This window comes from Homalodisca vitripennis, chromosome 1, assembly GCF_021130785.1.
Source record: "Homalodisca vitripennis isolate AUS2020 chromosome 1, UT_GWSS_2.1, whole genome shotgun sequence".
In the NCBI taxonomy this organism is placed as follows: domain Eukaryota; kingdom Metazoa; phylum Arthropoda; class Insecta; order Hemiptera; family Cicadellidae; genus Homalodisca; species Homalodisca vitripennis.
Genome location: NC_060207.1, coordinates 212,214,198 through 212,234,226, shown reverse-complemented (window position 1 = coordinate 212,234,226; position 20,029 = coordinate 212,214,198).

The window sequence follows — 20,029 nt, the reverse complement described above, 5'->3', positions numbered from 1 at the left end:
CGATGATTTAATTTATTAATTTCTGTACAAATGTAACCCAAGACAAGATTTCTGAAACAATATACTGTATTGCAACAAGTGGAAAGGAGAAGGCCCGTTTCTGACAAATCGATGATATGATAAAATACCTATCGTTGGCTGGCATCCGTTCCGTTGTCTCAGCGTTCTGGTTCAAGATATGGCTCACATAATGTTGTAATATTGTATAACTGAAACTCGAAGTGAGAATACCAGTTCCTGACACATCGATGATATGACCTATCGTGGGCTGGCATACGCTCCATCAACTCAGCTATCTGACTCACGATATGGCTCATATGATACTGCCATATTGTCGAAATATAAATCGAGGATGAATTGTTTAGAAAATGTATACACTATTCACGCAGAACATAATATTTTTTGTGTGTTTTATATATTTATTTGTTTCTGTAAGGCAATTATAAAAACACTTCGTTAATTGTTTTTGCCACAGCTTTTGTATTTCACCCTGCATACTTTTTAAATTCAATAGCGTGCTTGAGGTATTAATATTTTAATAGTAAATGTATCTGTAAAACCACATAAACAATGTTTGTATATAACATCAAATACGTTAAACTGCAGATAATGTTAACCGATCTAACACAGTAGTGTTACAATACAATATCACATATGTTAAATAATGTTTACATATCCAAAACAAGTTTACTCTAAGGTTGAACCTTACATGGTTCAGAGTAAAAATAAACAGGCAGTTTTAATAAAAAAGCTACTTAAAATATAAGAAGTAAAGGATAATTTCAGCTTCGTACCGAACGAATATTTATAATACATTTCATAAAAACTCTAGAGGTCCTTAACCAAATTCTGTTCTAGAAAGGTTCTAGAAACTTGAAACTTGGTAAATTGGTTTTATTAAAGAACAATAAAGCAAAATACAAAAGTTTAATCTGCAATGTTTTAAATTTTAGATTCTAGCAGACAATCTTCATCACTAAAAATTTTAAAATGTAATCTCGGTTTATGGATAATTTTACGTTATTCTACTAGATGCGTAAAAATTAGAGTGTTAATAATATTGGTTTTATCGTTTTAAAATATTACTCAAATTAAATGTTATAAATCATACTCTGGTTGATAAAACCGTTACGAATACTTATACAATTCTGGGAAATAAGGGTGTAAAAACGATTTTAAATTAATAAAGTATACAGGTTTTATAATGGTTATAAGGATACGCACTGAAGGAAATTTCATGGGAAATTTCCATAAATACGTTTAAATTTAAACTGAATGATATTTTGTTGACTGAAATAGAATTATCGGTGTACAGCATTCATGAATAGTACTATAAAAATTTCCATAATAATAATCCAGCAATAATGTTTTAGACATCGTTTACGATACAAGAACTGGGGTTTTATATTGACAATCAATTTTAAGTTTAAAGTATTTTCTTTGCAGCTTATCATGAACTCTTCAACGAAGTAAAACGCCTTTGACGCCATGAGATTTTAATTTTAAGCTCCATCTTATTACATCATAACAATTGTTTGCACTAAAAAAGCGACGGTTTTCGATTTTGATTATTACGGTTGAAGCTATGACTCACTAATTGCCAGTTATACATGAAACAGTTTGCAATTTTACGATGTAGCTACAATTATTCATACAAATTCTATGATATTCGTACGTAATTGTATACAAGTTAATAGTAAACAATGTGTCAGAACTCTTTCTTGCAATTAAATTTATTTTTTTATTGTTGGATAATAGTAAATACAGTACATTACACGAGGTGAAAAGTATGATATTTATTAAAAAATTATACTTCTTGTCATCATAAACTCATGCTAAATCCATATAATTAAACTACTTTTTCATTATTTAATAATTTTACCTACCTAATAGTTAGTATTACCTTAAGGTCTTTATTAGTAAATAAACAAATATTCCTTTCGAAGTTAATGGATCTTACATTACACAGATATCTTTATAAGACCAAGCAGATTATCGTACTGAAAATTGTATGCATGTGTAAATAATACTTGTAAAAACTAATTAGATAATAAACTAGCAAAGCTATAGAGGTAATACAAGTAATTAAATTTCGTTAGGAAGAAGTGTGTTAACGTAAAGTCATTCCAAAGATAGAGAGTAAACTAAATATATAAGACAGGTGTTTGAGATTTCCCGTACTTTATGATAGTAGCGCTGTTGGTAACAAACATATGTTTCCTACAGCTAGCTCAGGCCTCTGACAGGTATTACTTATGACGGATGTCTGTGCAATGAACAACTGAAATAACGTATTGAGAACCTAACTTTAAAGTATTTCAATATTTCATTTCGATTTTCAATTTCTAGGAATATTATTTTACATAACAGCACTAAATACAAAATTGCTGATAAAGTAAATTCTTAACACAGCACACTATAAACATTCTTTCGTAAGGAGAATACCTTATGTATTATGATACATTAGTTTAAATTACAAGATAAATGTTTCTTCAAAAAAGACAGTGATAAAATATACTGCTCATAAAATTACCAAATACATTATGTATATGAGGCTTCAGCTAGGCGAGGGTGTTCCGTACTTAGTTATTCATGAATTCAGAAAACGTCCCTTTGTCGTAAAACGTTTTGTCACTGTCTGTTGTAAATATGTTTCTGTAACCTCTTTAAAATTCTGCACCTTGGATACATAATACAGTCTCAGATGATCTGAAAACAGATTAGCACGTCGGGATGTATCATAGAATATAGCTTATGGGTAGTAATTTTGTAAATCTGTGCGCGATTACGTAACTTGTCATGTTTACGCAATTATAGTTGATGGTAATACCAAGTAATTGAGCATGAAATGATAGCTATAGTTCCATTAGTTCAGGTTTGATCATAAAAGCTTCTATACTATGTTTTAAACAATAATTTGTTAACAACTTTGAACAGTAAAATAAGCAACCACACAGTGATTTGATATTCAAGCAGTTAATGTTTTTATAAGTAAAGAACTATAACATTTTGGTGAAGCACAACCGTACATAACTTTACATGAATTAATTATTTAAATAAATACCCGTCAGGAATCCATAAAATGAGAAAATTAGTCAAATGTAGCACATTAGCTTTATGACTTTTAAAAATTTTACATATTTCTATTTTTTGTCTACTTTGATTATACTGTAGCAAAGTCCAGAGATATTTTCTCATCTTCCCAGTCATAATATACCAAATTATACTCTAAATCCATAACAATCACATTTCCTTGTTTCTAAAATACAACTACAGTACAGTGTAATACTACTATAGCTTTAGTAAATTTTTGTCTAACTGAAAATATCCAAGATTTCTTAAAATGATAAAGATGACAATGTCCATAAATATCCTGCTATCATCTTCCCGGATGCAACAATAGCAAAGTACGTTATTATTGTCCTCACATCCGCGAATTCTTATATTACACTTTGGTAAAGCCCACAAGCAAGCGAATGAATATCCATTAATTATCGCCGTGTTCAGAATATGACAAAGGCAATGATTATTGAACGATGAAACGAGAAATATAGTATATTTAATATCATATATCTAATAAAATTTAAATTATTATTCCAATGACCTTTATTTACCCTTTATTTTAGTTAGTACAAAAAAAAAATAATAACAGCGTTCTTCAGTACCTAATAAATGTAATTACCACTTACGTGAAATAATTTGTGGATTATTCTTAAAACTAAGATAATTTTTTTTAGATGAGTCGAAGTACAAGAATTAAGTAATAACTAGTTATTTATTTTCGTATTTCATTAGTTACTCAAATTTAACTAAGGTCCTTGCAAGGACTTGTCACATACATGTTTTTTAGGTACCACCGAAACATATTTTCTTTTAAAATTTCATAATATGTGTTCAGGGTACTGAAAATTAACTCATGTATTGATACAAAGATGAAAAAGTCTCACAAAAGCAAGTTTACATTATAAACTAACAATTTGTAATAAGAAAGCACGTTTGTGAAAAGGAAGTAAAAAATCTCTCACTATTTCCTTGCATCTCGACTATGAAAATAAATATAATAAACAGAAACCTTTTTTAGTGCACATAAATTATTCCGCGCACAACGGAAGTCACTCAGAAAAGTTGCTCTCAGTTGGAGCTCCAACGCACTCTTTCCAGTTACTTTTTTAACGTTGACAAAGCAAAAGAATATTATTTAACTTAATTTTTGTATGTATACAAAATTATAATGTAACACATCGTATATTATCTGGGATAATAGTGGACTAATACGTCAAACAAATACAACGCAAATTACATCTAAGTGCGTTAATCAAATGCACACATACGTGAAAATTGTCATCCGAAAAACCTGACATAGTCATCTAATTTAATTAAAGCCCTAAAGAATTAGTATTTATTGACAAAACAAATACTGGATATCGATTACCTTGGAACCTTTCAGGACTAGCAACAATATTTCAGTTGAAAATTTACGCCTTATAACATCAGCAAAAATAACATCAGGAGACATAAAACAAAAACCCAATTACCAATACATTCTACATTACTCGTGTTTTATGGTAAAAAAAAGCCAAAAATACCTCTTACGGGCAACACGTTACTCTCTGCCTACCCCACTGCTAAATATCATATCTCAGCTGATGAAACAATATTCCCGGGAGAATAAAGTCATTAAACTGAGTCTAGCCAAAGGTCTCTCTTACGGACAACACGTTACTCTCTGCCTACCCCACTGCTAAATATTATATCTCAACTGATGAAACAATATTCCCGAGAAAATAAATTCATAAACTGAGTCTAGCCAAAGGTCTCTCTTACGGACAACACGTTGCTCTCTGCATCCCACAATGCTAAATATTATATCTCGGCTGAGGAAACAATATTCCCGAGAAAATAAATTCATAAACTGAGTCTAGCCAAAAATCCCTCTTACGGTCAACACGTTACTCTCTGCCTACCCCACTGCTAAATATCATATCTCAACTGATGAAACAATATTCCCGGGAGAATAAAGTCATTAAACTGAGTCTAGCTGTCAAGACAGAACTGACTTGGACAGAGCTGACAAAGCTCTGTTTTACGGACAACACGTTACTCTCTGCCTACCACACTGCTAAATATCATATCTCAGCTGATGAAACAATATTCCCGAGAAAATAAATTCATAAACTGAGTCTAGCCAAAGGTCTCTCTTACGGACAACACGTTGCTCTCTGCATCCCACAATGCTAAATATTATATCTCGGCTGAGGAAACAATATTCCCGAGAAAATAAATTCATAAACTGAGTCTAGCCAAAAATCCCTCTTACGGTCAACACGTTACTCTCTGCCTACCCCACTGCTAAATATCATATCTCAACTGATGAAACAATATTCCCGGGAGAATAAAGTCATTAAACTGAGTCTAGCTGTCAAGACAGAACTGACTTGGACAGAGCTGACAAAGCTCTGTTTTACGGACAACACGTTGCTCTCTGCATCCCACACTGCTAAATATTATATCTCGGCTGAGGAAACAATATTCCCGAGAAAATAAATTCATAAACTGAGTCTAGCCAAAGGTCTCTCTTACGGACAACACGTTACTCTCTGCCTACCCCACTGCTAAATATCATATCTCAGCTGATGAAACAATATTCCCGGAGCATGAAGTCATAAACTGAGTCTAGCCAAAGCTCTCTCTTAGCTTGGCTAACAAAATACATTAATGTTTCGTTTGTGGATATCTGGAAATATTATTTCCATTAATATGTGTAACAATTATATTAATTCTATAATAGCTCCGAGAGACTAATAGTGTATAATTATGATGATTGTATAGCTGGCATATTTTTATTTTTTTTTTTCAAAATTTCGGAAGCCATGCCATCTCGATTTAGAGTACAATTAGCTTCTTAGTAACACCTTACCTTCACTATATAAGAATTTAAACCTTCATAGTTAGTTTTTTAATGCAAAAATTAAATATATTTTAATTTAAATTGATTTTATATGTTTATTGACAAATAACACTTTTCAAGAATTTTTTAATACGTATTTTAATTGTTCTTATTTAATAATATAAAATGTATATCAACTTATTTAGGTGGTATAGCAATTTTCAAATCATAAGAGCCTTGATAAATAATTAAGCGTGAATTGTAAACATTGCTTGGTGAATCCCAAAATGGGGTCTCTTGTCTCTGCACATACATTATATCGCCTCTATCTACTCTTTGCTTTAGATGACGCGCCAGGATACTACAGGATATGTCGGTATTTTCTCGTCAGTGTTCCATGGCGATTAGCTTCTGCGTGTGTAACGTGTTGTTTGTACTTTTCTCTTCAATCAGAACTTCATGCTGTTTACCAGTCAGGTATCACAAAACCTTTGATTGGCAGTCCAAGTTTTTCTGCGTATTACAGTAGTAGTTTTGGGACTTGGAGTATAGGGTAGAATAATATCCTTGAAGTAGTGTATTATACTTTTTGTAATCTATAAAGATGATAAATCTCCGAAATTCTACTATTACTTCATGCTATATATATTGTCAAGAAATAACTTGGAACAAAGAAAATATCCTTCTTTAATGTGTATTATTATAAGGATAAAGTCTCACTCAACCAAACTGTAATATCACAGCCAAAGATAGAGTTACGAGAATTTACGCAGGATTGTATTAAATTAAACGTTTTCATTCATAACAGATTGTATTTTTGTTTCAGTATCTCGAATTGAGGAACAATAGAACTTAATTTTCTTAAGAAATCTCGACTCAAGCTCTTGAAATTATGTGATACCTCAATCTTGTTTCTCAAAATTATTTTTTTTTTTATTTAATGTAAATTTAGCTTTTCTTAAATTTAAATAAACAGTAGGAAATGTACAAAACTATAGAGACTATAAAAAGAAACTTATTCCATTAAAAAAAATAAAACTAAATAATGTAAGAATGCAGTGATATTTATGCATCAAAACCACTTGTATATGGTAAAAGTCCCATAGTAGTGCGTTTAGTTATTAGTATATTTAGGTGGCTATACAGATGATAGAATAATATGTTATATAATTATACGTAGTTGATGTGTAGTCAACTATAGAATTTATTTTATTTTGTTCTTAAGCCTAATAGTTTGTATAATTTGGATTACTACTTGGAGTATTAAATACTAAAAGAATTAATGCAATTATTAAAGTACCAACCATTATTAAAATTGCCACTTCCTTATATGGAAAAAAATTTCTATCTGTATTTTTATTTTTCTTGTCTGTCTGTCTGTCCGTACGATATTTCGACAACGAAGAGGAATCATATGACATTTTAACATGTGAGATATTAATACACGTCGTCTAATGAAATGAGAAATATATTTGGTATATTGCGTGCAATTTCAGAGAAGCCCGTAACTCGACACGTGGTGTGGCGTACTCCTACCTTGTTAATAACCAAAGAGTTTCAGTTACGATACTTGTAAACCTACAAATAGGTCAATCAAACATTTTGAACATAAGCTATAATAACTTGACTTTATTATCACTAAATGTCCATAAAGACCCTATTTTCTATTTTAAGTTTCATTTCCAAAATATAACACAAAATGTATTCCTTTATGTTTATTCTCTGTATTTATTCGTGTAAAACATTTCATTATAAAATAAACGTATTTATATGACTAAACGTATGATACGTAACCAGAAAGGTTGGTCTAAACATCAACAATGACTTACTGATTTTTTACAAAATTTTTAGCAGGTACCTAAACTGTCCAATTAGTTAAGGACCAACCCATGTAACTCAGCACAGTATGACCTAACTGGCTTGTATTTGTAAGATATGACGTCATAAAGAGTGTGGAGACAGCAGTGATACAGACCTCTATCACAGGTCACTACAACACAGGCCACAGTATCGCTACTGGAATGACAACGACAGACTCCAGACTCGCCGTACGCATCTATTACTTATACTCACGAAGCACTAACACACTTCATCTTCATAACTACCACAAGGAAGTCAAATCTAAAGTTGTGGATATCTTAAGTTGTAATAAATTGTATCGGTGACAAAGACAGATTCATTAAAGTTTTTAAAAGTAAGACTTTTATCTACGAATGACAAGTAGATGGTGATTCTAGTAACTTTTTTTCCTCTAGGCAGTAATTTGGAAGACGAAACTAATGCTGAAGGGGACCCAGTAGTGAGAGACTCGTATTACAGAATAACTAAACATTTCATATTTACACAGTGATTGTCATTGACGTCATAAGACAGGCAATTGCCTTGAAGGGAAGTTCCGCCCAGAACCTTTTTGTTACACCCTGTATATACATGAATCTCAGGGTTCAAAGCAGTTGAATACCTTTGATACATTAAACAAACGCTCTCTGAACTGTGCAGTTAGTATCTCATTTAACTCGCAGTCCCATACATATGGAACGATCAGGCTTTTGACCTCATAATAGAACAATTTGTGTTGCGCGTACCACAGGCTATTCGTTTTATCAGTGAATGGTAGTATTTTTTTATGGATTTTGCTTATTAGAGTGCAATATTTTTCAATCTTTAGCCCGCCAATTACACGAATATACAGATAATTTGCAGCATCAATTCAATATTTATCTAATAACTAACAATAATATTACTTTAAACACATCAAATAGAACCCTTAAAGGAGGGAACCCTTGTTTGCCTCCTTTGACACTTAGATGCATCGGTCCACCCATGCTTCATACAGTACGGGATAAAAGGCAGAAATCGTTGTTCCCATCAGTTAAATTTGGTTCAATATTATACTTCATTCCATAAAACTTTATTTTTTTCCTAAAAGTATAAGGACTCAAAATTCTAAAAACATGAAAGCAGTTTGATAATTAATTACTAGTAAAAATATAATATGTATTGGTTAATACTGGAACACAACGGTTATATATCGATAAGTAAATGTTGGATTCATAACCAATTTATATTTTTTATTGCATTTAATAATAATATTTTTGTTACAAGAACATCTTTAATCATTCAAAAATCAATTATTTTGCTCACGAAATAATATTTAAATAAAAAATTTCAGTAAATTTTGATTTATAAGAAAACAAATCCAGTATATCTTTTTTATGACTAAAAAGTATAAAAATTATAGGAATAATCTTACTGGAAATGTTTAAATCTTATGATCGCACATTATTATCACTAGGCGGTGAGCGATGGGAATGTCTCGTTTCTGAAATTGCACTTCAATCGCTCAAGCTACCGATCCTAGCATCGGTTATATATCCTCTCCCCCAGTCAGTTAAACACCACCGATTTCAAAATTTGCTAAACTTGAGCACTGCTGTAGTTTAATGATGCTCCATTTAACTTCCACCTGTTTTCTGATCAAGATTTCTTTTTCTTTCTCCAACTATTTGTACGCTTCTTTAAGTTTATAGAAGACTTTCTAGAAGTCGAAACTACATTACTGTTAGACTAAAGTTCAACTGTATGATTAAAGCACGTGTTATTATTATTATTTATATTTTTTCTGAAACTTTTATTCATAAATTGTTACACGGAGAAGGGTAATTTCTATGAATGTGAATTCTACGTATGGAATGTTTCTGAGCGTTGTTGAAGTCTATCACTGATTAAGCTGGCCGATTTTCTCTTCTGTCTGCCTGGATACTGTATTTCTTTTCTCTCAGATTGTCTGTCCACACAATATCTTGAGAGTGTAGTGAACTATAGACTTAATTGACACGCAGTTACTATTGACACATGTCACATGTGACACATGTCACATGTTGAAATCTTAAATATTGTAATCAGGTTCTTATAAATTCATGTACTGTGAGATATTCTCGTTGTAACTATGGTACCTTTAAATATTTGCTAACGCACCACCGAATCATATTAAGTGACAAGAACTATTATCGAATTAATTGTTACCTATGTAGAAATGAATCCTACCTATGTATGTATTTGTATGAATGTGTTAATGTAAACTTTCAAGTGTATAGGTTGTTTCGATTTTAAGACTCCGTACCAACAGACGGGCAGAGATACAGAACAATTTTACAGCTCATTTAGTGATAGAGTTTGGTAAATCTCAACCATTTGCAACCAACCCTGGTGGTTTTTTACTAAGAATCGCAATCCAGTGAATTCTGTTACGTGACACGTAGGATAACTTACTCCTGCCTTATTAAGTTTAATCTTCTACAATGGCAATGAATATATCTTAAAGGGAGCAAAGCTCTCAATATATAACGGAGAACTTTGAAATACAGTGAAATCTTTGAAGAGACAAAACAACGTAGAAACAAATTTCAGCCAAGGGTATCTACTTATTTTTCATGACCTAGTTTACTAGGAGCAAAATTAGAAAGCAATTTTCTGTATTGTACATTATTAATTTGATAATATCTATTTTAAATTTAAATTACTATACATTTTGTGAAACAGTAATCAAGTTTCATTGAGAATGATTTGCAAGTCATATAGTACTCAACACTTTTGATACCGTCCATGAAATTCGGAAACTATAAATCTGAATCGCCAAATGAAGCTGAACAGATCTAGTGACCTACACTTCATTACGTGGAGCTTTCTCTACATCACTTTAACTATCCATTTGTCAATTTTTCCTAACAGTCATTAAAGAGTATTCGTGTGTTAAATTGGATTCAGGTTTTATTTAAATCATGTATCCGTGATATTGAACTGTACTTACTTTTAAACCAAGGTTAAACACACCTGTGTTTTAGTAATGTAACCAAAATAGGAACATGCTCAAGTGTAAATTACGGAAAGAGTATTACATGGCCAGTTTCTGTTTCTCTGACTACGACCATGACATATAGGCTCGATCAATCACTTAGCGTAGCAGTTACTGATGCGTGAAAGTCACTGCGTTTATTGACAGCTCCATCATAATGTTGATGGCGTCATTACACGAGCAATGTTAGCGGGTATTCAGTATGTAATACCGGGTTCCGGGAATTGCAGGTATATTTGCTTATGGATAGGTTACTGTGTTTATAAGCAATAACAGCATTATTTTCTGGCTCCTACTACAAAACAACAGCTTTTGAGTTGTCAAATACTGCTGTATACAGTTATATTATTATGTCTGTGTTAGTATATATTTCTAATATCATATGGATAAACGAATATTGAACTTGTTTATTGTTACATTTTTCATGTTAAATGTTATATATTGTAATAATTTTGCAGTAGGCAAAAAATATTATAAAATTTTGTATATATTGCTGTGTTTTATATCCCGTTGTACCTTATATAGAATTTAATGACATATTCTGATATTAATTTTGGAAAAAATAAGTATTTACAAGCAGGTAAAGTAAAATTTATACACTTCTGTATATTTAATAACTGTGGTATCAAAGCGAGCACTATGCACGAACATAGTTTACGTATTTAGTACCTCTTGAGCTGCAAAGCATAAAGCACAGTTTGTAGTGTCACAGGTATAAGAATAACTACCTGAATTATATCTAGACAATAACCACTTGCTTACGTGCGTATCCAGTAACTAATGGATACGTGCGTCTTCAAATAACTCTAGATTTATTTATATGCTTGAAAAATTTTAATAAGTCCATAATTGGGAAACTAGCTAATGTACGGAAACAGAAGACACCAAGGGATACAAAATGCTATTATTTTTTAAAGGAGATGTATATAATGCATTAATATTAAGTATTTTATTGGGAAAACTAAGTTAGCAATATTCAATGCAGTGACTGACATTATTAGGAGGTAATCATAAATTTGCCACTGACATAAGCTCAAAGTTTGGAATATACACTATAAATTTAACCTTAAACTTCTAAATAAATCAAAACTTAGAAAGATTTAGAATTCAAAACTTTTTGAAATAGATTTACAAGCTTTTGACGTACAAAAATCTGTGATATTCAACTTCACGCAGCTTTCCAAAAATATATATTTACATTATGTTTACATGTTTATGGAAATTTTCCATTCATCCATTTAATCCCGCTCATTACCAGTTTTAAAGAAATATTATCTACTTATTTATACGTTCCATTTTCAACACAATATATTACGAGGGTCGTTTGGGGTTGGTGGATGATGTCAGTCAGACTTTGAACAAAGTAAACGTTATGATGTGTATTTGGGATAGAACTAGTTATTACAGATCAATATATAAAATATCAAATTGCAGTGAAACTCCATGTTTATAGTTTTATTTTGTAATGTCTACTACTCGGTCATGCTTTCAAGAGATGAAAAGAATGTTATAACCTATACTTTTTCTGTAGACAATTCATTTCTTTTCACGCATGCCGTCTTAACATATGTGGCATCTTAACAATAGATTAGCATTAGCATGTGCAAAATTAAATTTTATTGAAATATATTTGAAAACTAAACTGATTCATAGTTTTGAAATTATACAAGCATTTACATTTCTGTATTGGGACCATCGAGTTAGAAATGGTGCATGTCACTCCATGGAATTTGTTTTGGCGTTAGCGAACATTTTATATTTGCCTTACAGTCAACCATTATGGCAACGAGGTTATTACAGGATAAACAAATTTTTGAGAAAATTAAGTATAATCACTTAATATTTTAATTAGTAAGTTAGTGACACAAAAAGAGTAGCTATTTGTAAGCTATGGTGAGTGTACAACCATGGGATTTAGATGAGCATCACTGAAACTTATTAAAAAATTAGGCTGCCAAAGTTTCGCTTTTGTCTGTTGTCTTTTGTCTTTTGAAATAAAATGAAATATAGAATTTTAAATGCAAACTTCGCGAAGACTGTTAAGCGACACGTAGTGTGGCCTATTTCAGCATTGTAACTGTGAAGTACGTTCATAATTTGTCAAGTAACAAGTACCTTTAGCATTATACCCACAATAAAGACCTAAAGGGCACAAAAGATTTACCAACTCACAATGGTCTTACACATATAATGTGCTTTAGAGGTAATATACCTTAACAGTTAACTGTTCGTAGCACACTAATTGGTTGAAGTCCTCCCCCGTCTAGACCTTTATTAGTGAACTGATCCTCTTGCATTCTTATTACATAATAATATACCGAATGTAGAACAATACCTCTAGGCATTGCTACAGATACTAATCCGCTTTGTCATTAGTCAACAATATTGATTTCTAGGATTGGTTTGCATATTTTTGTTTCGAATAAATATATATTTTTTTATTAAAATATACAAATCAGACCAAATAACGACTTAATTTATGGACGTTAAATATTTAACTTTAAAAAATAAGTAGAATTATATAATACGAATTAACTTAAAAAAAAAATTAATTCAAGGGAAACAAACTATATAATATTTAGGACTAAAACAAGATAGGGTTAGCGATTTACGGGTACAAAATAAATAATTAAATTTGAATTGCGCATCTCATTATTATTAAATCCTGCGTCAACCCGCATTTCTAGGAGATGTCTAAGTATTAATACAGTGAAAATTATGAAAATTTTCGAAAATATATACAATCCCAAACTTCACGGATGAAAAACCTAAAAACTTATTAATGTTAAGTTCAAAAAATATTGTTCCGGATTATAATTTTAAATAAAAATTTCCATTCCATTTTTTTTTTATCATAATAGATGATTGAATTTTTATCGTGTGTTTTGTTCTGGATTATCATTATAATACCACATTCGCTAGTTATTTTTCAGAAAAGTAGTAATTCCTTTCCATAAATATTCATGTAGAAATATTTGAATACTAAATTTAGATATACAAATCTGCAAGAGTAGTTTTTTAAGTAATTCATATTTGTTCTGATTTTTGCAGAAAACATTTGGAAAAGCAGCGGGAGAGAAGAGGGGTAGTAAATAGAATATTACGTATCCAATTAAGGGGTTAATATATACGTAAAGGATATAAGTAACCAGTGAATAACGGCTACGCGCGGCGGGACGTAGTGTGTAACGGGCTAATAAGGTTGAACTATTGTATTCCTGTACCAAAATGAAATATCTCCATATGAAATATGCGCATAATAAGAAGATATGTTTCTGTGTACGGTTTTGAGTTAATTCAGCTAATTGAATGTGAAATGCACTATACAAGGACTTTTAAAAATTAATGAGTAGGTTTTTTCTTAATCTTCCTCACATTAGAAACTTTAAGAGTTCATGCATGAGAAACATAGCTTAAAACATGTTTTTGATTTAGAATTGAATAATCAGACTATTGTATTAGATGCTTAAAAGAGGAACAACAAACAAGTGTTTTCTAGACTTCTAAAGTAGACTATGTAACTTACCACAGTAACTGTGAAGTCATTTATTTTTATTTCGAAGATTTAAGGTTTGCTCAATCAATCCTGAACTTTTACTCGAGTACAGCTTTTATATATTGCTTCTAATAGGGACGTTGTTCTGAAGCCCAACAGAAAAAGTGATATTTCGTAGCAATTCTGGGGCGAGTCAATGTAGATGAAAAAAAATCGTTTCTCCGCAGATCGCTTTGTCTGGCTTATCCATAAAGTTTTATATGTAAAACTTCTAAAGTAATTTTTTAATGATAATGAAAATTTACACCTGTAAATTTATTATATAATAATTTTAATTTCAGCTAATTATATTGTTTATTATTCTATCATTACTTAATCAAAAGTAAGTACTTACACAAAACTTGTGTAATTATATGACATCTCAGATTGAATATAGATCGCATATCGTGTGATACATTTTCATATATTCCTAATTTTTAATCAATGTTTTTTTAAAGAAAACTTTCTCAGCAGCCAGACTCAGGAAATACAGACGCCAGATGGCGGGAAGCGTCTCCATTATGCAGCTAAACTCCGGAATGCTCTGGGGTATATTTATTCTGCATAATTCTTGGTTAGCTCAGCCTATCAATAAAACAGTGTCTTATCAGGAATTAGATTTATGTCTCCTTGTGTTTGATGCATCTGATAGCTAAGTAATCTGATTAAGATGTTAGTCGTGTTCTAAAGATATATTTGTATATATCAAATAGAAATATTCGAATCAACAATTACTAAAAAATATTTTATGTATTTTATATTATACCTGCTCACATTTTTATTTATTTTATATCTATAATTATTTTGCTTTGGTAAGTTTTAAACTTAGTGCTTTCCATTTCCTCACCTTAGTAACTAGTCAGGTTGGTTTGTCTATAAAATAAAATTGACAAAACTGAATTATTTAACATTTACGTGGCATATAACTGACAAACATTCAGTGGTGAAGCGAGCATATTTTTTATGTCATAAATGTAATCAGAAGTTTGAACAGGTTATATAAAATTCTTACGTTTGTTTTTAAGAAAAGACATTGTTTTTATTAATAATAATGGACAGTAATAATTCAATCTATTCAATATTGTGAGGAGTCCATGAAGGATGAAACAATTCAGTTTCTTCTCAGAAGTCTATAATGATTCACTCTGCCAGCAAAAGTCCTGACGTCACTGATCCAATGAGAGACAGATATTGGAGGAAATGTAGTGGAAAGTTTCACATTAGTAAATATAGGGCGCCACATCTGTTGCCTTCATTTTATGATGTACAACCAACATCACTTGACATTCCTGGAAATCGACAAAATACTTAAATGTACTTTCAATCTTTTAAATACATTGGTTTTTTCAATACAATAATAATGAATACATACACACACACACTTGGCATTTTTATAATTCGTAAAACGATATTATATTTAATTTTGCATATAGTACGATTAGGTTGTAATGCCTGAAATAATTCCTCTATCAAATTAAATTTTTACATTATACTTCTTATGAATATTTAACTACTCCTATTTGTGGACTTTACTCACTATTAATTTATATAGTCATTGGTATCAATTGAAAATTGTTAGATTTATGAAATGACAAGTAATTTTACATTGTTTTTCGGCTAAATATAACACTTATGATTACTACAAACCAGGTATTAATTTAATATTTTCTACCCTCTTTTTAATGCTTACAGTGATAAATATATATTATTTAGATGTATATTGTTTTTATTTCAGGTTAGGATTTTTTAGTTTTTTTATATTTTCGATGAGTATTCTTTGTTAGACCTTTTTTATGTGAAGGATTTTCCTAACCTCATGATATTTAATATACATAATTATTTGTAATTTTTCAGCATGAAGAATTATTTAAGGATTGCATTGTTATTGAGGATTGCAGCTTTGACAACTGTGGACATAAAACTTGTCAAACTCGGTCTGAATATTTATCAGAGAATCTCTGAAGTTTACTCAAGATTTTTGCTAATTAAGTATTTTTTTCTTTTTAATAAGGTTTACGTAGTTAACTTTTTTTAATAATTGGAACGTCTTTTGCTTTGTAATACAATACGTTTCTAGGTAATAAGTAAAAATTGCTCGTATTACAAAAGGGAAATATTTAGCTCATTCCTGTTTTAGTTACACTCTTTTGTCATTAAATTTCAATATTTTTTACTTTGGTTTAAGTTAGCATGTAATTAAATATATATATACTGTATATATAAGGAAATTTAATACTAAATATCTTCATATTTATAGATTATATATCTTTGTAGAATAACATGGTTAGATAATTTACTCCATATAAAAAATTTAATTTGTTTCAATGTGTTCATAAAATATAATATAGAATATAAGCCATAGTGTAATAGTAAGAAGAAATCATTATACTATTCAATAAATCTTTAATTATAACAAATACCGAACAAAGCCTGTAAGTGAGAGGGTCCGCACTACGTGCGTCATTATGTTGATATTATACGCGTGTTAAATGGTATTCATCAATGCAATCTTTTGCTGCTTTATCTTTAAGAAATGCATAAGAATATATTTGCGTTTAATTCGATCTCTTGTTATATTCAAACCTTACACAATACATTTTCGTGTTAGTTATGACAAAGACGAAACGTTCACATAAAGTAAAAGAAAGGTAATGTATCAAAGGACACCAGACACCAAGTTATTTAAGTATTCATGAATTCAGAGTCGCTTTTCCTAGCTAATACAATTTGTCTTTTAGTCAATTCGGGGCAATTTTAGATCAAAAAAACTATCCCCATTTAGTGTAATACCTTATACAATACTCAAACCCGTATGTAGTACTATAGTATTAGTATTAGTATTCGATTCCTCTTTATAAATCTCAATTACGATCGACAGAAACGGTTCTAGAATAAATATTAAACTTTCTTGTATTACCGTTTATAAGGCTTTTGATAGTTTTATACGATCTTTTATTTTGTCAACCAATATATTTTTGGAACAAAAATGCTGTTTTTGTATAAATAATACCAGTTGAACTGTAATTTACGTTTTCACTTGTATGAGAACTCAATCCAGCATTTCTACTTTTGAGCTTCTAATTATAATTGGTCTAGATATTAATAGTTTTTAATGAACTATATATCACAAATTCCTGGTAAAAACAGATTTCTGTCTGCCAAAACGATATATCAAAAAGAACTACCTATAAATTTGACATTTTCTATGTAGCTTTATTTCTATAGAATCAATGTCAACTTTGATGACGATGCATGTAACTTCATGAAATTTCGATGAGCTTTAGTGGACATTTTTACTACCATATGATTAGTAATTATGACGCCCGTAGAATTTTACAAAATAAATAAATTTATATTTAACGTGAATTGAATGCAAACTCAAAGCTTGTTATGTGACACGTGGTGTGTTGGTTCAGCGTTGTACTACTACTTTCTGTTATCCTGAAACTTGCTACTAGAGCTCTTTTTAAACCATTTTAAACCTCTAAATTTTAATTTTATAAATGAGATCAACGTGTATTATCACAATCATGCCTACGAATGATAAGGTATAAATAAAATATGACTATTTCATAAGAATTTATTTATAAAATTTGTCTGTAAAAAAATGAGAAATAGATTACAAATCGATATTCATGGTTTAATTTAATTAATTTATCGAAACATTCTCAGACATTATGTACATAATCTGTTGAAATTGTAAAAATAACTTCACTAAAACCGTCTCGAGAGTGCCGAAACGTCATGATCTTAATTGGTCGAAATTCATAAAATTATGTTCAACAGGGATACATGAAAAGTACAATCTGAAACAGGTGCAATGCATTTTTATACAAACTTTTCGCAAATTTAGAGGCCTGTGGGGTTTTTATATATTATATGAGGAAAGTACTTCCATAGGGCACAAGAAAAACCTACATACCAAATTTAATGTTTCCATATTTCATGTTGTTTCTAGGCGTTCATGAATCAGTAACTTAGTCGGGATATGTCATTTTTATATTATTTTTATCAACTTTTGTGCAAAAAGATATAAAAAAACAGCATACATTTAAGATAGGAAACATTAACAAACACAATCTCAAAATATAAAACTTTTTAATCTGGTAGTTTTAAAATATGATTCAAAAAATTAGAATATAGGAAAAAAAGCATATGATGCCGACCATCCCTCACGTTTTGTTGTAAAATTTTAAAAAGTTTTTAAATTAGAGCCCGTTTTATATAGAATTGAAAAATATTTTTGATATGATAAAACTGTATTACCAATTAAATTCAATGATCTGACTTCCTTTTGTAGGACGTTTCACTACGTTTGCTTCGATGTAACTACTAGGACTCTATCTGCAACAATCGTAGTTACTTCGTAATACTACTAGCAGTGTATTTAAGGATAATGATTTTTTTGATAAATTACTCTAACTAATGTACTACAAAAAAACTGTTTTATATATTCAAACCATCTGTAATAAGAATTCCAAGTATTTGTAATTTAATTAAGTCTAATTCACTAAAAGTCATTTTTAGTAATACGGACGCAATAAATAATAAGACCTAAATGGATAACGTACGTAACCATCAATAATACCAAGAAGGTTTTTCCGAGCCGATCAGTCTCTAAGTTACTCTCATGTGTGAAAGGCACTTAGAGCGTTTATTGACATGTCCCATTAACGTTATGATGGCGTCATAACGATAGGAACGTTAACGGGAATATATTACGTAATATGTGGTTTCTGATTTGGCAGTGGTTGCTATTTAAGGTTAGGATATTGCGTTTATCGATAGTTCCATAAATGATACGATGACGTCATTACAACTCCATTGTTATAAGTAAATTACAACGAACCATACAGTTTATATATTACATATCTTCCTGTTTAAGAATTGTTTAGTACGAATATTTCAGTTTAAATTTGAATGTTGAATTTAGGCCCAATTCCCTTTCCTTTTATTGCTGCTATAACTACTTTTTATACATTATATTCTATATAATAAATAGCTATTTTACAAATACCAACTTATAGTTGTACTTTTACTTGCAGAATAAGCTGCAGTATTTTGATTTTCAAATAAAAATAATTAGATGCAGATATTCCGTTATTCCATTACATTGAGCAGAAGTTTCCGATCTAAGCTCAAAATTCTGTCGATACCCAGATTGAAATTAATATTTCTTCAAAAACATATCACGACAAAAATATTAATTATTTTTAACAAATAGTTTTATTTTTGACTCAATAGTGGTTTAGTAATTTAGTATTGAAATGAGACTCTTACATTTCACTGATTACTAAATAAATTTATTGGCTGATCGTTGGCTATCACTCAGGAGGCTGGAAATATCTTATATCTTTTCTGCTATTTTGTCCACACGAGAATGAAACTGACCTATTGACTTGAAACTTTGTAAGAAGCTTTTCGAATTCGAGATACCTTTTTGTAGAAATAACCCTTCATAAAAAATTTCAAGTCTAAAGGTAATTTTTACTTTCGAATTATTAGTATGGACAGACAGACCAATAGCAATGAAATTTTACCGGCCCCACATGCTATAGGCTTTCCTAAACATGCAACCAATAACATATGTGTTGCAAACATTTGTGTTTTTTACGACACCAATCGTCAACTGTTCGTCTCAGCAACAATGAAAAAATATCTGTATCCACTGTGTTGTTTCGAGAATCATATATCGTGACAGCTCCGAAATTTGAGATTATTTCCATATTTTATGAGGCGTGAGGAAAAATAC